The sequence below is a fragment of the Peromyscus eremicus genome, chromosome 6 (genome assembly GCF_949786415.1).
Source record: "Peromyscus eremicus chromosome 6, PerEre_H2_v1, whole genome shotgun sequence".
NCBI lineage: Eukaryota > Metazoa > Chordata > Mammalia > Rodentia > Cricetidae > Peromyscus > Peromyscus eremicus.
Window position 1 is genome coordinate 124,279,973 of NC_081421.1, and position 16,550 is coordinate 124,296,522.

The following is a 16,550-nucleotide window of genomic DNA, read 5'->3' on the forward strand; positions in this document are numbered from 1 at the left end:
AACACAGGAAAATTAAGAGCTAACTCAAAAGGCTGTTCATCAACATCATGCAGGGATATTATTAAAACCACTTAAACTAAATTTAAACAATTTAAGATTGCTTTGGCCTTTTGCTCTTTCCCTTTCAAATGGGTATATAACTCTATTATTCTTTGTCTCAAGGATTCCCACCTCCTCAGAAAGTCATAGGTTCTTGATCCTGTAAACACTAATGTCCATTTTAAATGAATGCTGGAGATACCAGACAGGAGCTGAGCTGTTGCTGAAGTATTCCGTCTATAATAACAATATTAAAGGCCCATGTGAGTAGATGTTGATGCACACAGACAACCTCAATCCCATGTTATGAATATGTCAGTTCTTCCACAAACCTATAAATTTAATGTAATTCCACGAAATATTAGACTTTTTCAAACCAGTTACAAAGTTATATATAAGAACCAACAAGAGCCAGAAATGGCCAATGCGTTCTTAAGAACAACAAAGAAGCTAAGGGATTTGTGATGCCGACACAAAGGCGGAGACCAATGTGATGTGGGAGAGACTGTGCTTGGGAGGTGACGGAGATGCCATTATTCAATGCTGAGACAGAGGCCCACAGAAATCCACAAAGATACCCCCACAACAGACTGCTGGCAATGGTCGAGAGACAGTCCGAACTGACCTACTCTGGTGATGGGATGGCCAAACACCCTAATTGTCGTGCTAGAAACCTCATCCAACTACTGAGGGATCTGGATGCAGAGATCCATGACTAGGCCCCAGGTGGATCTCTGGGAGTCCAATTAGCGAGAATGAGGAGGGTTTATATGAGCGAGAATTGTTGAGACCAAGGTCGGATAAAGCACAGAGACAAATAGCCAAACAAACGGAAACACATGAAATATGAACCAATGGCTGAGGGGTCACCAACTGGATCAGGCCCTCTGAGTGGGTGAGACAGTTGATTGGCCTGATCTGTTTGGGAGGCATCCAGGCAGTGGCACCGGGTCCTGTGCTCATTGCATGAGTTGGCTGTTTGAAACCTGGGGCCTATGCAGGGTCCCTTGGCTCGGCCTGGGAGGAGGGGACTGGACCTACCTGGACTGAGTCCACCAGGTTGATCTCAGTCTGTGGGGAAGGCTTTGCCCTGGAGAAGATGGGAATGGGGGGCGGGCTGGGGGGAAGGTGAGGGGGGCGGGAGGGGGGAGAACAAGGGAATCTGTGCCTGTATGTAGAACTGAATTGTATTGCAAAATAAAAATTTAAAATAAATAAATAAATAAATAAATAAATAAATAAATAAATAAATGGAATAGGGCCCTCCTTAATGGCACATCAGCTAAAAATATGTACATATGTGCATGATGTATACGTATGTGTGGACATATGTGCTTATAAACATCTATGCATGTGTATCTTAAGTGACCTATGATAAGGGGAGGGCCCTACTATATTTTTAATAGTATGATAAATTGTCGAAGCATTGTTGATGTTTTCTCAGTGATCCAAAGACATCTCTGTCATTTGCCAAGTTTCTATATGTGCCCAGGCTCATTCATGGGCCCTCTGTTGGGTCTCCCTGTCTGTCAGTGCCACACTGCCAATATACATATTTGCACACACAAACATACATACATATCATGAGCTCTGTTCTTCTTCTTTGAGATAGAATCTCAATCTATCTCCCGGACTTCTGACTTGGAAGCCACTATGTAGCACAGGCTGGCTTCAAACTCACAGCAACCCTTCTATCTCAGTCTCCTAAATGCTGGAATTATAGTCATGTGTCAGCACATGCAGAAGAAAATAATTTTCTAATAAACATCAAAACATCTATAAGCAATGAGTAAAAGCCAAGAAGATGAAATTCACAAAGAATGGTAAAAAAAAAAAAAAAAAACAAAAAAAAAAAAAAAAAAAAAAACCCACAATGAAAACCTTCTTAGCCTAGTTAATTTGCCTTGGATGCAAATTGAAGCATAGAGCTTAATTGCATATACACCCATTAGTTGACTTCTTAGAGCCAAAAAACAAGTGTTCATGAAGGTGTGGAATGGGGCTCACACATTGTATTTACACTACTAATAATGTTATTCTATTTTAGGAAATAATTTGGCATTGTGTGGTAATGCTTTGGGTTTTGTTTTGTTTTGTTTTGTTTTGTTTTGTTTTCCTGTGCTTTTAGCTTTTTTAGCTAACATAAATCCATAGGCTTCGTTATGGAATTTTCATTCACACACACCCATCACTTTACTTTGTTCTTACCTGGAAAGATTGAAAAATTGTGTATATGGACAAGAGAGACTGCTCAGTTGTCAAAAGCACTGGCTGCTTTTCCAGAGAATCCAGGTTCTATGCCAGCACCCACATAGCAGCTCATAACTGTTTGTAACTCCAGCCCCAAAGAAATCCAATGCCCCCTATTGGCCCCCTTGGGGACTGCACTTACATGGTGCATAAACGTACATTTAGACAAAAAACCCATACACACAAAATAATAAAATAAAAACAGAGTTTGCATAATCCCACAGAAATGTAATTCTTAAACATATATGTACTTGGGGCTGGAGAGATTCTCAGCAGTTAAAAGTACTACTGGCTGCTCTTCCTGAAGACTTGAGTTCAATTCCAGGCATAATCATAACAGCTCACAGATGTCTGCAACTCCAGTTCCAGGGGATCCAATGTCCTTTTCTGGCTTCTGCATGCACAGGGTGTACAGTCATATATTCAGCCAAAACACCCATGCACATAATAAAAAATTTAAAAATTAAAATAAATGCATGAACTTTATGGCTCCTCTTCCATGCAGACTCCAGAGTTATAAGAGCTATTTGGCAGAAGTTTTCATATTTATCCACATTGGAACTAACCTAAAGATCTATCAATAGTAAACAGATAAACCAACTCTGGCTAACTCATACACAGACTACTATATCACAGTAAAAATGAATAAACAGACTAATCTATCTGTGTGTACACATCTCACAACCCAGGGAATATGAAGAAAACCAGTTGCAGATGGATGCACAGAAATGGCAAATCAATACAAAATTTAAGACTGTGCAGTTATCGGGGGAGAACCTACTACTGTTATTCTGATAAAGGAATATAGTAATAAAAGGACTCTTAATGACATACTGCTATACCTGCAGATCAGTGCACGGCTCAGCCTTCACCAGAGAAGCTTCTTTTTGCAGTAGAGAGGAACTAACACAGAGACCCACAAATGGACAGTGTGCAGAGACTGAGAGACTATGGAGCACTCAGTACTAACTGGGATGTCTCCATCAAAGCCCTCCCCTCAGGATTCAAGCATCTATGGGAAAGAGAATGCAGAAATAGTTTAAGAGTCGGAGGTGGTAGGTGACTCCAAGGAAACAGTGTCTTCCAGACACAACAGGACTAATGCAAACAGGAACTCACAGAGACTGTGGCAGCACACACAAGACCACAGGTGAAAGCCCTTTGGGGTCTCATCACTGAGATAGGGGAGTGGGCACGGGTTCCAACCCCTAATCAAGAAGTTATTTGCAATTGATACCTGCTAGCAAAAGGAAAATCAGTTTTCTCCACTGAGGTGTCATTGGTATATCAAACCACACTCCAGAGCAGGCCCCATGGCCAGGAGGAGTTGGCCAACACAAAACAAACTCCATATTTGTTTGTGGGGTGTCACTGGGTATATCAACCACACTCCAGATCAGGCCCCACAGCCAGGAGTAATTGGCCGATACAAAACAGACTCCATGTTTGTTTGTGGGCCTCTGTTTTGACTTCCATTTTTTTGTGTTTTGTTTTTAGAAAGAGATAAGCAGAGAGACAGAGCGAGAAAGAACATGAAGTTAGGTGGGTAGGGAAATGGGGGGGAGGGTCTGGGAAGAGCTGGGGGAGGATAAAAACACAAACAAAAACATAAAAGAATTTTAAACAAAAATAGCACAACTCTAATATTATTCTGTTACAGAATTCATAGATATTAGGGTGAAGTTATACAGAAAAGCAGGACATAGACAAGCACACACACACAAACAATCCCTATCCCTGGCAGAGAACAGAGGAAGCATAGCTAGATGCCTGATGGCGTTTCCAAAAACAGCCAAACTTTTTCTTCAGCTAGTGGCAGCCCCAAGGGTTTTGGATATCATTTTTCATATAAGTTGTTTGTTATAAATGTTCTTTTTTTTTTTTTTTTTTGGTTTTTTGAGACAGGGTTTCCCTGTGTAGCTTTGCGCCTTTCCTGGAACTCACTTGGTAGCCCAGGCTGGCCTCGAACTCACAGAGATCCGCCTGGCTCTGCCTCCCGAGTGCTGGGATTAAAGGCGTGCGCCACCACCGCCCGGCTAAATGTTCTTTTATATGTCAAAATTTTCAAAGAGTTTTTATTAATAAGCTTCATTATTTAAAAACTTGTAAATAAAAAAAAAAAAAAACATCATAGACCGGTATTAACCAGACCCAATGTAATGAACAGTTAGATTGGCATTTGAAATGGAAGCTGTGATGCTTCACACAGTTTTACACTTTCAATATCAAATATATTCTATGCGCTTATCCACCACCCAAAACAACACAAAACAACACAAAACAAAAATCCACGACAGAATTAGAACTAAAAAAACAATTAGCTTTGCACTCTCTTTCATAAGAAGTAAGTCTTAAGGATAATTTTAATGGGCTTTGCTGAACAATGAAGGAAATAAATATTAGAAGTGGTTCAGCTGGAGCTGGTCTCTTCGGGAGGATGTGCTATATGAATCTAAAGCCTGGAAATGTCGGCCACAGCCACAGCCCTTCACGGGGAAAGAGATTTCAGTGTCATGAGACAGCCAACAAACACGGAGGATGGAAACTGTGTAACTGTTGAATGGAGCCAATGCCAAGCTCCCACTACCACTCACACGCACAGATAATCTCTTCACTATCTCATATGCATAAGTGCTGAAAGCAAGTTGCTTAGAAACAAAGAAAGTAATTAATTAAGAGGAAAATTCAGGGGCTGGAGAGATGGCTCAGAGGTTGAGATCACTGGCAGCTCTTACAAAGGTCCTGAGTTCAATTCCCAGTAACCACATGGTGGCTCACAACCATCTATAATGAGATCTGGTGCCCCCTTCTGGTATGTAGGCATAATATGCAGGCAGAACACTGTATACATAATAAATCTTTTTTTAAAAAAAGAGGAAAACAACAGTAAAACTGAGTGCCAGCTATATTCAAAACAAAAGCAGAAAAACATTTTTATGGTAAAAATCAAGAATGAGGAAAAATAAGCAAGTGTTATCCATAAAGCACCCTAAGGCAGGACATCACGATGGATCAGGCATAGGGATAAATAAGCAATGACCACAAGTCTATGCATTGCTAACAGAAGGGATCAGTGTGCCACAAAAGACTAGGGTTGAATTTCCTACCATTTGGGAAGCCTGGTGGCAATAAAATAAGAATAAATAGTTCAAAACAATGAAACAGGCTATTTCCTGAGGCTGGAGAGAAAGCTCAGACATAAAGTGCTTGCATGAAGACTTGAGTTAGATCCCTAGAGACCACTTTTAAAAGTTGGATGTGCTGCAGCACCAGGCAGGGCTGGGGAGGTGGAAACCCGCAGGTCCCTAGGGTTCATGGACCTGCCAGCCTTGATGACTCATCGAGCAGAGTGAAGACAGAAAACTGAGGTGGAAGACAGCCAGAGAAAGAAATGGCACCTGTTGAGCTCTTGCTTCCATAGGTATACACACACACACACACACACACACACACACACACACACACACACACAGAGTGCAGCTTCGAGTACCTGCAAATCTGAACAAGCAGATGCATGATTCCAACCTGCTGCACAGAAAAAGCCTCTACCAAAGAACTTTCCAAAAGAACTTTCCAAACTAGGCCACCTCTATGAAGAAAACTTTCATGAACATGGAGGCTAAGATACAGCTTGCTACAGCCTGTCCTTTTGATTCAAAATGTATCTTAGTATATTGAAGCTACATGACTCTTTCCCTGGGTGCCTTTGAGCAAGGAACATTCTAGAAAGGGACACCTGTCACAAGCTGAGAAGTGAGAACTGCCCTCAACAGGTTTGGAAAAGCAGTCTCCACGCAGCATACACAGTCTTGAAAGATGCCACCATCCCATTCCCTACTTCACGCTATAGAGCTATGGGCTCTACCGTTGTGGCCTCAGAGAGGTTTTCAGTGAAGGGATAGCCTTCTGCCATGTCTACATCATTGCAAGATGAAGTTTGACATTCCCTGAATTTGAGTGCTTCTGTTATCACAGTAGCAAACTGTGGGTGAACTGCTTTCCTGGAAACTCAAATCACAAGAGTTTGTCAGAAACTGCTCACAAAGTGCCTGGGAGAGGAGCCTCCCCCTCCGACATCCCTTTAAAACACCTGTGTTTGCATTTACTGTTTCCTCCCAAGATTGGAAATTAGGTGGAGAGGACAGGGGCTGGCTTTTTAACAATAATGTCAAAATAATAGGAAAAGGAAATAAGTTCAGACTAGAGACTGGCTGACATTCTTCTACTGATTGAAGAGGCCTGAGCTGCAGAATGGCGCTCTCTCATGGCCCACTCAAGGCTGTGAGTTGCTGACTTGTGGATTCCTGATGGGGAATGATGAGAAGTGGGAGAGAAGGCTCATCAGAGAGGATGCTGATGCAGGGCCAACTCCACTGAGCAACCGGAGACTGGGGAAGCTTGGGGGTAACCCAGGGAAGCCTGCTCAGGCTGCTTGCACCCCTTACTGACAGAGACCACAGGCAGGCACTCAAGTCCTTGGCACAGAAATGTGTTTGTAAGTAGGAAAATTGGAATTTTTTAATTTTAAAATTTTAAGATGAATTAGAATAAATTCAGAGACTAATATATGATATAAAACTTGTTAATATATGTGTGCACACATACACACATGAGCATACACACATATACACACATGTGCACACACAAATCATACTTGGACACGTATATGGGCATAATCTATTTGTTTGAAAGTTTTCATTATTCAGAGATAACAGCTGAGCAATACTCCTTGAGTTGGCTTCATTTTCCAGTAATCAGAAGATAGTGAAATATGGGCTATGTCTACTTTGGGTGTTAGGATGTATAGCTGGCCTTTTTCCTCCTTTTAACTTTCATGCACACTCCACGATTTCTGTGATAAATTGGGCTCTCACCTCTGGGCCGTGTCACAGACTGCCACTGAACAAATCAGAGAGGAAAGAGCCAGAGACTTAGCAACAGGCTTCCAGAAGGTCCACAGGACATGGGTGGCAGGGAGCACACGCAGATGTCTGGGACCACCAGACACATCATCCCAACGGGCGTCCCGCAAAATCGACCCACACGCATCGAGACTGGATAGTCAATCTTTTCCCATCCTTCTCCACGATGCAAGTTGTGCTCAGATCTTAACATTCCATGTTTTAGATTGCCCCAAAATTTGATAAATCGCTTAATGTCTATCAATATCCTCAGCCTCCTAAGCCCGTTTCAATATCATCTTTCACATCAATATGTCATCTAAAGTTTATCCCAGGAGCATGTAAAAATATGTGATGATCTTGTTGGCTGTAAGTACTAAAAATATATTTAACCTTTACCATTTCCTTTCTGTTTTGTTTCTTATGGCGTTGGGGATCGACCACTGAACTACATTCCCATTCCATTAACTTTCATTAATTTGATAAAAAAAAAAAAGTCATCAATTTTATCTGATTTTTGTTATTACTAAGATGGTTTCGCCGGGCGGTGGTGGCGCACGCCTTTAATCCCAGCACTCGGGAGGCAGAGCCAGGCGGATCTCTGTGAGTTCAAGGCCAGCCTGGTCTCCAAAGCGAGTTCCAGGAAAGGCGCAAAGCTACACAGAGAAACCCTGTCTCGAAAAACCACAAAAAAAAAAAAAAAAAAAAAAGATGGTTTCACCTTTCCTGGCAAGTTATTACTATATTTGTATTTATGATTTCAGGTTTTATTTCTCTCAATTCCATGTTCTATTGATGCTTTGGGAGATGGCTTCCATATGTATTACATACCTATACATATTACATGTCTATTGCATATACATGTATTCTATATACATATATGTTGCATACAATATGTGTTACATACATGTGCATACATGTCATTAAGGTTACTAAGCTTTTGTCCAACATTTATTAGAAACACTGTTCTGGTTCATGTGTTAATTTTACATGTAATAAATGTCCCCTGAAATTTTTCCCTGTTTATTCTTTGCTTTAAACTTTCAAAGTTCTTCCCTGCTCTGAGATCAAATAAATATTCACTAAATTTCCTCAGAGCCTTTTTTTATGACTATTTCTATTTAAATTCTAATCCATGTAGACTTTTATTTTTGTCAGTGATATGAGATGGAAATAAAGCTTGATGTTTCCCCAGATATCTAATTTTCTCAACATTCTTTTTTCTGGCAATATCTTAGTTATCTAATATATTAAATTATTCCATAGACCAGGTTCTATTTCTTTATGAGGACAGGAAAATGCCATCTTCGAGTTTAGAAACACAATGAACGTCTCACCACTGAATGGACCATAAAGAGAAGGCTGTGGGCATCCTAAGTGCTCTCTCCTCCCCTCACATACACCTTTGTCATGCTCTGTGGGGACGAATCCAACCAGCCAGGAGCTTAAAGTAAAACATAGCCCTGGCTGTTCCCATTTCTTCTATGTGTTCTCTGTTATTCTTCCTTTCACTGTGGTAGCATGGCAAACTAGCAAGGAGGCCACACTCCCCCCACCCTCCTTACTGCTCACAAGCTCTCGGGCAGAGACAGCCAATCTCAAGAGCGGTCTGTAGTGTGGCGGGGTCAGTTGAGGCTCAGGAATTTAAGAAGATGGTGTCTGATGACAGTGACGAAGCAGCAGAATGGACGCCATGCTGCCCTAGGGCTGGTGTGGGGAGAACCTGCCACTTGCTGGTATTCGGTGGCATTAAGGTAGGAAAGTTACTCATGGTTCAAGTGCAGACAGTGAAAGAACACTAGTCACAAAGGAGGAAGCCTGGGGCTCTCATCCTGCTCTGCCGTGAATGACCTTGGAGAAGTCAGTGAACTTCATAGCGCGCTCTTGAGCCACCCATCTTTAAAATCAATGAGCCTGACTGTTCAAGGATACAGTTCGGAAGTTCTAAGCCAACTGTGCAGACATAGTTAGTTTGGCTTAAATTGTATTTTGATCTTTCACTGTAACAGGACCGTGTACACTGTCCCTTCCTGTAACCAGACCACCTTTGTTGCACAAATCCTAAGTGGTCTTATAATAAAAACCTGGAGCCAGATATTGGGGTAACTGCTGAAGGATCAGAGAGACACAGGAACAAGCCACAGCCACTCCTCACCTCGCCAACTCCACAAATCCTCTGACTGAATGCCTCTGAGTCCTCAGCCGAAAGGGCTCTAGTTCCTGTCTCCTCGCGCCTTATACACCTTTCTCTGCCCAGCCATTTCACTTCCTATCTCAACCTTCCTAGTGCTGGGATTAAAGGTGTGTGCGCCTCCCAAATACTAAGGTTAAAGGTGTGTGCCACCACTGCCTGGCTCTCTTTCTCTCCTAGACTGGATCAATCTCATGTAGCCCAGTGTGCCCTTGAACTCACAGAGATCCACACAGGTCTCTGCCTCCCGAGTGCTAGGATTAAAGGTGTGTGCCACCACTGCCTGACCTCTATGTCTAATTCTGTGGCTAGTTCTGTCCTCTGATCTTCAGGCAAGCTTTATTAGAGTACAACAAATTATCACCACACACCTAAGTGAGTCTCACGGCCTCCAAGGGAGTCAAGTGACTTCTAAAGTCCCTCTCAACTTAATGGCTATATCTAACATCTAACAGGAACTGCATTATCCCAATTTTCAAAATACACCCCAAACGGGCACTCCACTGCTCCCACCCTGCTCCTGATGTCCGGGGGGCTCCTGCAATGGGTTTTTTAGTGATCACTGCCCTTCCACTCTGCCATTCTGCAGCCTTTCCTAGAAGAAGCAGCAGAAAGGTGGTCTACAGTCACACATAAAGCTGTCACTTGGTGTCACTTCAGAGATACCTGCTCTGACCTCCCATTTTAAACTGCAGTACCTTTCCCTACACTCCCATCTCTCTCTCTCTCTCTCTCTCTCTCTCTCTCTCTCTCTCTCTCTCTCTCTCTCTCTCACACACACACACACACACACACACACACACACACACACACACAGTTTCACTTACAAATAGAATTGTCCCATTCACACACTTGGGGTCACGTTCTGTTGCCTCATTTTGTTGCGTTCTGATTTGAGGGCAAAGAGTAAGATCTCACAGGACGGGCCTTCCTGTCAACGTCCTTGGTTACAATGGCTTGGAGATCAGCCTGGTAGACAAACCCCCAGTAAATAACCAGAGGGAACTATGAATTCAGGAATCGCTGGCATCTCTGTCTACAATAACTTTCCTGGTTCTCAGAACTTACATCACTGAAACGTGACATTTCAAATGGACATGGGACGTTCTTCTAGAAGCATCTCACCCCAGCATACTCTCCACACCCTCCCAGCGTTGCAAAACCCCCAAAAGAGTAGAGGAGATGTATGTGATAAGCAGAGAGGCAGCCTACAGACACACTTTCCATGGCTAGAGGCTCCCTTGCTCTGGCCATCCAGGAAGACACAAGAGGGTCAATCTCTAAAACATATGCAGTAGCCAGGCCCCAAAGGCCACACTCTCATAAACCACGTCAGAGGTCATGACTCAGTCTACCTTCTCTAAGTCCTCCACCCCATGGGCCATCCCTGGGCCTGTTTGCTAATCCCAGACCCACCAACAAGGTCTTTCATTTCTCAAGATTAATACATTTTCTCTCAAAGAGAAGAAAAGGTCAAAGTACCCAAACCCAGAACTACTCACAACAGCTTTTAAATGAGTCCCTTTCAAGAGTGGACCTGCTCAGCTACACCTGAGTCCTGGGCCATCCTCATTCCCTACCCCACATACCCAACTCCCAACCAGGTATCAACTGAGGAGTGGCTCAGTTCTTAAAATAAAGGGATGGAAAGAGATAGGAGGGCCCAGTATAAGATTGGCTACTTTCCATTTTGTTAAATAAATATACCCAACAGCAGGATTTAACACACAGGGGAAAATATACAGGCACATAATCTCAACAAATTCATTTTAATTTCACAAAATTCTTGGTTCTTTGTATGTCAGAGATATTTTCTCGGGAGTAATCCTTAGGGGGTGTTGATTTCAAAGTCCCCATCTAGAAGGATCCAGTCTAGGTGTGAGACTTCTTGGGGAGTGCAGGTTCGAGTGTAGAGGGACAGAAAAGGACAGCACTCTCGTGAAGTGCCGGACACATGAGCACCCCAATCCCTCCTCCAGAGGCTGGGAAGGAAGGAGACTCACCAGCAAGGCCTTCTACATTGTGTTCTAGACACACTCAGGGATTCTAGAGTGCCCCTGCACAGTGGCTGGGCCCCTATGGGCACCTTTAGAGAAAGGGGCCATGGGGTTTTTAACTTCCAGAATCCTTTCACAGCTTTTGCTGATCATAAATGGCACCTGGCAAGTGACAATGTATTTCTGGTTTTATCCAAAAAGAGCCATGTAGAACAGGCTACTCTGTGATAAGTGGGTGGTTCCCACACAAAGCCTGAAAGCAGAAGGTCATGGCAGCAGAGTCTGTGGACGATGCCAGTGTCAGGCTGGGGGTGGGGGCCCCGAGGAAGAAGAATGCGGAGCTGGAGAGACGTCAGGCTAGCAAAGTGCTTGCCTTACAAGCACTACCATGAGCGTTTGAACCCAGAACCCAGGCTTCCTTTTTCTAAGCTGGGTGTGGTGGCAGGCTGGGGAGGACAATGCAAGGGTGTCAGAACAGAAGCTGGAAGGGACAGGAGTATGTTATTCCATCAGGTGACACCAGAACTTCTAGCCAATCTAGTTTGCTTCCTGCTCAGTTACTTTTCTCTTTGCTGAGACAGAAGCAACTTAAAGGAGGAGGCTCGTGGTTTAGAGGGAAAGAATCCGTTATGGTGGGAAGGCGTGGCAGAGTTTGGGGTAGGAGTGCGTGTGAGGCTGGGACCCGGGGAACAGAACAGAGAACTTGCCATCTCCCTTTCTCCTTTTTCAGCCCACGGGAAAATGCTGCCCACATTTAGAGTGGGTCTTCCTACTCTGTAAAACCTTCACAGATACTCCCAGAGGTGTGTCTCCAGATCAACTCAAAATGAAGATTAATCATCACACTTCCAAAATTATTCAATTTATTTTGGTCGCTGTCCAAATACCATGGGAACACTAAGTTCGTTAAAAATGGAAGGCTAGAGCACAGTGCACAGGGACCGCGGCATTGAGACTCTGGGATCCAATTTCTCTTTCTCTCTTCAAGATCACTCACACATGGCTCCAGACTCCAGCTGCTTCTTGAGGTAGTAAGGGAAAGGTAGGCTACTAGACAAGGCTCAGAAAGGAAAGGGTCCCTCTCATTGTGACATCTGTCCCCCCGCACGTTCCAGCCCCGTGCAGGGGTGGCTTTCCATAGCTCTCTCCTAAACCTGCATCAAGCGTCATTAAGACAAATTCTAGCCAGCACTCAGACCATCCCACCTTCATTTCTACATGTCTCTGCTGTGGTGTTTCATGTGGCCTGAGCGAAATTAACGGCCAAATCCATTTGGCAAAACAAAACAAATCTTGAACTAACGAACGGCTCTGCTGCCACTTCAAGGTTTATGGGAGGAAAAAAGATAGAGTTTGTGCATTTGCTCAGCTCAATATCTTATGTGTATCAAAATGAGGAACGTAGGGCTCTTCACATCAATAATGGAATTTCAAGCAGCCTTGGGGACAGGACTACAATTTTCTCTCCTACATAAATGGAGATCTGTGAGTTCTGTGGGGAATAGACTCTTTCCGGACGAATCAATTAAAAAATTATAAAGCATTTTGGTTGCCGAGTCGGTGGACATGAGAACATCTCATCCTCCATCTTCTCTGTACCGCAGAAGGTAGACAGTGAATCTTTTTTCATGAGATATTGACTTCATCTTCATATCAAAGCAGCCATGGCCATTAGCATCAGCTGGTATTTCTTTTTTCGAGGAATCCTGTCTGGGGACGACTTACACAGTATTGGCGGCTTTTGATTTTCAAAGAGCTGATCTTAAGTCTGGAGTCTTGGCTGCCAAGATCATCTCATTTGCATCTTGCTCAGGCAGCAAAGCCATTTCTTAGCTTCTGACCACAAGCAATTTTACAGGGGTGACAATTAAGAAAGCAGTCATTTCAGGTGTGAGCCACAGTGCCCAATTTATAAGGGAAGGAAGGAAGGGAGGGAGAGAGGAAGGAAGGAAGGAAGGAAAAAATACACACACACACACATACACACACACACACACACACACACACACAGTACTTGTTCAAATGTAAAGACCATGAAAATCAGGATCTTCGGCCTCTGACCAATCTTTCCTTCAAGAATGAGACATCTATGTCACACCTCCGCCTTCTATGACTCAGGGGTCTTTTTGGAAAAGGGGGCAGAAAAAGCATAAGAACCAGAAGTGTGAATGAACACAAGGAAACAGTGTCTGTGGACAAGGCAGGGAAGCTTTGCTGAAGGAGACAGTGTGCCTGAGATCCCACAGAAGCAATGTTAGCTCTCTACCTTCCTGCTTGCTCTGTTCATCGCCATGTTGCCTGCAGCTAGGAGACAGCTGGCCAGAGAGAAGGTGCCCAGAGACACTCAGGGATGAGTAAACGGTTCCTGCAATACCCATTCCCCACTGCGACCTATGTGTACTGGACACAGGGACACCTAGTCCACATGTCTCCTACAAAATGTCCACCTCTGTATGAGCCTGAAGAACTCTAATCCATTATCTGAGGGCCCAAAGCACAAGATTTCCAACTGCAATCCTCAGCCAATACCTGACACACCGAAGACTGCTCAGCGGTAACTAGACCTACTTCACCCAAATCACAGGACAGAGTGAGGGATGAGCGTAAGAATCAGTTCCCACAAGCAGGGCCGGTTACATCCACACACAGAACAACGAGGACACCAATACACACATCAAAAAGTACTCCATTTAGCCCTGAGCCTGACATTTGTAGACACTCTCATTTAATCCATAAAATAACCCATGAGGCAACTAACCTCCTTATTCTATAAGCAAAGAAATGACATATCCAAGGCCAAACAGCCTGGCAGAGGCAGAGCCAGGATCCTTTTCAATAGGCCTAAATCCCTAGTCCCTAGACTTTCAAACTAGAATGCATCAGCAAATGTTACCTATAAAACCCTACAAAGTACAAACATCTCATTGTTAATCTTATTTTACTTCAGTTTTAATTGAAGTGTATGCTGTGATGAGGAACTCAGGGGGGCTCGGCTTCCAATCGGTGGTCATTGCTGTCCTATCAGCATGAGGAGGGCAGGGCAGCATCCTATCAGCATGAGGAGGGTAGGGTAGCATCCTATCAGCATGAGGAGGAGGAGGGCAGCATCCTATCACATGAGGAGGGCAGGGCAGCATCCTATCACATGAGGAGGGCAGGGCAGCATCCTATCAGCATGAGGAGGGTAGGGTAGCATCCTATCAGCATGAGGAGGGTAGGGCAGCATCCTATCACATGAGGAGGAGGAGGGCAGCATCCTATCACATGAGGAGGGTAGGGCAGCATCCTATCAGCATGAAGAGGGCAGGGCAGCATCCTATCAGCATGAGGAGGGTAGGGCAGCATCCTATCACATGAGGAGGAGGAGGGCAGCATCCTATCACATGAGGAGGGTAGGGAAATCAGGATGGAGTTAGTGCCAACCATGTTTGGGCACTGAAGGAAAGCATGACAACCGAGATCTGCAGACTAACTTTGGAATAGTCAGCAGTGCTGACTGCATAACATGCTTGAGCCATGACAGCCGGCCAGTAGTGCCCTCCTGCATCCCACAAGACCACTGCCAAAGGGAATCCAAGGTCCAAATATGGCAAAGCCACAAAGCCACACCCCACCTCACACAGGAAATGACCTGGTAAAGCTGTCCTGCCAGTTTGTGCTGCAGTCACTCTAGTCGACATGGCTTCCCACCCCGCCAAGGCAGCCGTCACTGTCAATATCTCCAGTGTAAGTAACTCTGGAGCAAGATGGCACTGAGTCTTACTGTTGCGTCTGTGAATGGTGTCTTGATGTTCCTTAAAGAGTTCATTGCTTTCTCAGGCATTTCAGAAACTAGAGAGATGGAGGCTGTTTCTTAAACACATCCCTAAATGAAGGAAGACAGTTCTCTAGGTAATATCCCCTAGTGGGGGACGCATCACCTAGTGAGTTGCGGTCAACAGTCATGGGTGTGATCCTATCCCAATTAGATGAGTGCTTTAAGGCCAACAGAAGGCTTCCCCATCTTGCATTAATCACCTTTCACAATCTCTACAGCTCCTGCATCAGAGGGGCTCAGTGAACTTCTATTACATCAATAAACACAAAAGGAGCTGCAAGGGCACAGGCGGTTACCCTAACATGATGGACAAGGCTCTAGTCTAGATGGAGCAGGTTTTGAACATGGAGCTCCTGGCATGTGTCCCCACCTCCTGCCAAGCCGCTCCACTGGAAGCTATCCCATCTACCATCTCAAAGGATGGGTTAGTAAGTGATTCTTGCAAGGTATTTGAGCAACTCACAGAAAGCGACATTTGAAGCACAAATTATTATCTTTATAGGTATCACAAGAGCAAGGAAGCAGTTACTACAATTACTATTCAGTGAAGAATCTTAAAAGCACACAGCAGACGTGCCTGGCAAACTGAAGTGCTTCCATGGGTCTTACAGCTTTAAGCTCACAACACCTATATGGATCCTGAAGACAATGTGATGGCTATAATACAGAGAGACAGATGGGTTCCTTACTACAAAGGAAGCCAGAGCAGTACCAGAGAGACTGAAACCACTACTATTATGCCTAGAGCTAACCCCATCTCCTTCCTGACACCTTCTTGGCTTGCTCTAAGTAATCGGGTTTCAGAATGTTACTGACTTGCTAAGATGTTTCCCCATCTGTAAAATGAGGGAACTGCCACCAATCTCTACGGCTCTCTCCAGCCTTAGGAGTGTATGGTGGCCTTTGTAGTTTGAACAAAACAACAACTGTGAGTGTCATATCCAACCCATACAGCCCACTGTTATCTCTAGGCTTCAGCTCCCTGGTGGCAGTCACTACACTGACCCGATCTGTCAGTCCAGTGACCCTCGGTGGCTGTTTTTGCTCAATGCTCTTCCTACTGTAATATCACATCTGACTCATTCCAAGACCCCATCTGGCCATATCAACAGATAAAGGACGTTGTGGAAGAAACATACTGCCCAGGTCCATCAGAAGAATGACTTCACTTAGATCATGAGTGCTGGGTGATTCTAACTCATCAACAGAAATAGCATCAACTGCCAGGGCCAAACACAGGGAAACGTGGTGTTCGGGCGAGCAAACACACTTACCAGCACTGCTAAAAGAACACAATGCCAGAGCTGAACTGATTCCATGGGCACAGAGGCCTCTGGTATTTTTGGAGGTCAGGT

At 44.2% G+C, this 16,550-nt stretch overlaps 1 protein-coding gene across 1 annotated transcript in view; it reads right to left on the reverse strand.

Annotated features, from left to right (window-relative positions):
• St6galnac3 (ST6 N-acetylgalactosaminide alpha-2,6-sialyltransferase 3) overlaps window positions 1–16,550 on the reverse strand; it is a 529,184-nt gene that overhangs the window by 353,368 nt on the left and 159,266 nt on the right. The window lies entirely within an intron of this gene.